General features: G+C 36.7%; 1 long non-coding RNA gene across 1 annotated transcript; it reads left to right on the top strand.

The window, feature by feature from the left end:
- Positions 1 to 1,675: 1,675 nt before the first annotated feature.
- Positions 1,676 to 2,790, top strand: LOC126989843 (uncharacterized). Its single transcript, XR_007743784.1, has 3 exons — positions 1,676 to 1,910; positions 2,114 to 2,331; positions 2,634 to 2,790. It is a non-coding gene; the product is annotated as an uncharacterized LOC126989843 (long non-coding RNA).
- The last annotated feature ends 289 nt before the right edge of the window (positions 2,791 to 3,079 follow it).

Genomic DNA, 3,079 nt, shown 5'->3' with positions numbered 1-3,079 from the left:
ATAGCGACTTAACGGTTCCACTAATGCACCTTCCCTTATAATCATTCTTTCTACAAATAATGTCTGTACAACTTTGCTATCCATAGAAAATTCTGTATCTGTGACACAAAATGCACTATTCAGTATTTTTGTTACCGCTTAGGTAACCGTTAACTTATAAAAAGCGAAAAAACGCAATTTCCGTCACATATTCTTTTTTTTATTGATAGCGAAGTTATAGAGCTATTTTCTCGAGACAGAATGGTTATTAGAAAAGTGCAACACGGAACTGTTAAATCTCTGTCATCCAAAGGATCTTACTGGTACCATGAGCGTGGCCAAAATAACAAAAGTGATGGGGAGTCTCTCGCTCTCTCTCTCTCTCTCTGAACAGAAAAAGAGAGAGACAGACACACACACACACGAGAGAGAGAGAGAGAGAGAGAGAGAGAGAGAGAGAGAGAGAGAGAGAGAGAGAGAGAGAGAGAGAGAGAGAGAGAGAGAGAGAGAGAGAGAGAGAGAGAGAGAGAGAGAGAGAGAGAGAGAGAGAGAGAGAGAGAGAGAGAGAGCGAGAGAGAGAGAGAGAGAGAGAGAGAGAGAGAGAGAGAGAGAAAACAGACGGACAGACAGACAGACAAAACGAGAGAGAGAGAGAGAGAGAAAGAAAACAACCCGGGCAACGCCGGGTACCTCAGCTAGTAAATAAATAAGTGTGAGGGGGATAGGGTGCCCTACACTATGGTCTCCCAGAAACAGTGGGCACACCAAACACAGAGAGAGGAGTGTATAGACACCTTAAAACCACTAGATTGCGCCTTTTCTGGGGTGTACCTTTCGGGGTCAACAGCCTAGGTATATAGATGGATGGATTGTAACACCAATGGAAAGAAGTAAAAAAATAAAAAAAAATAAAGAAAACAAATGGTATGGCAATTTAAACTACACCCATGGCAATTATTAAATGCTTTGTATCAGTCAGTATCTGTGATGCATTTGTGTATATATATATATATATATATATATATATATATATATATATATATATATATATATCTATATATATCTATATATATATATATATATATGTGTGTGTGTGTGTGTGTGTGTATATATCTATATATCTATATATATATATATATATATATATATATATATATATATATATATATATATATATGTGTGTGTGTGTAAAATCAAAACTGAATTACAACTGTGTCAACTATATTCCTCAAAATGCTCCAGAATGCCAGTTTTCCGTATTTGGTGTGGTGATCGCATCATAAGGAAATCGGTTGTGTCAGTAGCAGAAATTGAAGAACTAAAGAAAAAGGTAAGAAATGTATGTATGTGCATGTAATCTGCAATGTTTATTTTTCTTTATTTCTTTCCAGATATTTCCTTGACACTATTCAATAACAGATTGGCTTTCAGATGTCCTTTATCAAAACTTTTATATCATCAGATAGTCTTTGTCACCAATTATTACTGTATATCAAGGTTCCCTATTTTTGTATTATTTAGTGGGTTTTTCTGTATTTTAGAAACGTAGTGATGGACACACATATGCAACTGCTCTGCCCATTTTGTGTTTAATTAAATACTTTTCAACAGTTTTTCTTTCAACAGCAACACAAAACTCTGTTTGGAGTTGGTAGGACCTACGAAGTTAGTTCAAGAGAAATGTGGTACAGAAGTGGACGACGATGAGGTGTTGGAAGAAATTGCTGATGAAGTCTTATTATTGTTGGCTGATGGACAAACTTATACACCATCTGTAGCTCAGCAAATACCTGACTCTGCTCGAAGTTTGGTAGCATGTACTACAGGCGATGTACTTCAACCCAGCAGGAGTGCAAGTGACAACGAAGTGGCAAGCACAAGTTCAAGTGGGACAGAGGCATATGCCAGTCACAAATCATCTAATACATTATGTAAGTATGTCATAACTTTTTCCCATTGTAGAAGAAAGATGTGTTCCTCACTGAAATAGATGACCACAGAGCTTGTTTTAGTAATATTTAGAATATTGTCTCTTGTTAAAGTTGAGGCTATTATAGGAACATACTTCCATCAATAAAGTTTACATTTACTTAGAGGAAAGCGCTAGCCACTTTTTATGCTTACTTTATTGCAGCATTGCCTCTGCCAGAACTCTCACGGGCAACCCGAGATGACTTACAACAGGGAGATAAATCAAGACGGGTCTGGTTGCAGCTGATAGAAGAATCCAAGAACTACTACATGAAGTATTGCCCTCTGCTTGATGAAAACCCTTATGGGGCATACAAGATTATTGGAGAGAAGATGTTAGCTGCTTACCCTAGTATCGAGAGGGAAGGGAAACATAAATGGGTAAGATTTTTTTTTTTTTATCTACAATACACACTTTCTTCATAAATGTCCACCTTCAATGTATTCTTATGCTGTATCTACATTGTTTAGATTCATAACGATATTTAGTTCCAACAAATTCAAATAATTTTTAGCCCATATACACTTTTGTGGCTAGAAAATAGCAATAATTAAAAAAAGTGAGGATAAATTAGTGAATCCCTTCCTAAAGTGGCAGAATAGCCACCTCGACAAGGCACACATGCTGAGTAGTTGAAGTTATTTGTTAATTCAAATATTTGATATTTCCACATTCATTTCAGAGCCAGTATGCGAAAGCACTCAGTCAAAGTATACGCACAGAGCGTTTTAGACGTAAAAGAAAAAGCCTTCCTGTAACTCCACAAGAACAACAGCTGCCCCCTAAAAGGTTCACTGTGGGAAAGCACATAGTTACAGACGCCAGTAATGCTCTTCCAGAAGAAGAGTTTGAAATGCATGTTCTTGAAATCCAGAAGGTTTGGAATACTTCAGCATGCAGTAGCTCACATGTAGATATGCTGCTCAGGGAATCCTACTGCAACAGAAGACAATGGTTGCCATATCTACCAAATGGGAAATTGGCACCAATACTGGAGAAATTCCCATGTTTTCAAGAGTCAAGCTATGTAAGTAAAGAAATTATGTTAATCCTTGTTGTTTTGCATGCAACTATTAATTTCATTTCATTTGATAACCATTCCTTCAAATTCTGTTGTTGATGATTTTA

Source organism: Eriocheir sinensis, unplaced genomic scaffold, assembly GCF_024679095.1.
Source record: "Eriocheir sinensis breed Jianghai 21 unplaced genomic scaffold, ASM2467909v1 Scaffold1330, whole genome shotgun sequence".
Taxonomy (NCBI): domain Eukaryota; kingdom Metazoa; phylum Arthropoda; class Malacostraca; order Decapoda; family Varunidae; genus Eriocheir; species Eriocheir sinensis.
Note: the sequence above shows the minus strand (reverse complement) of the source record. Positions and strands in the feature narration are given on the sequence as shown.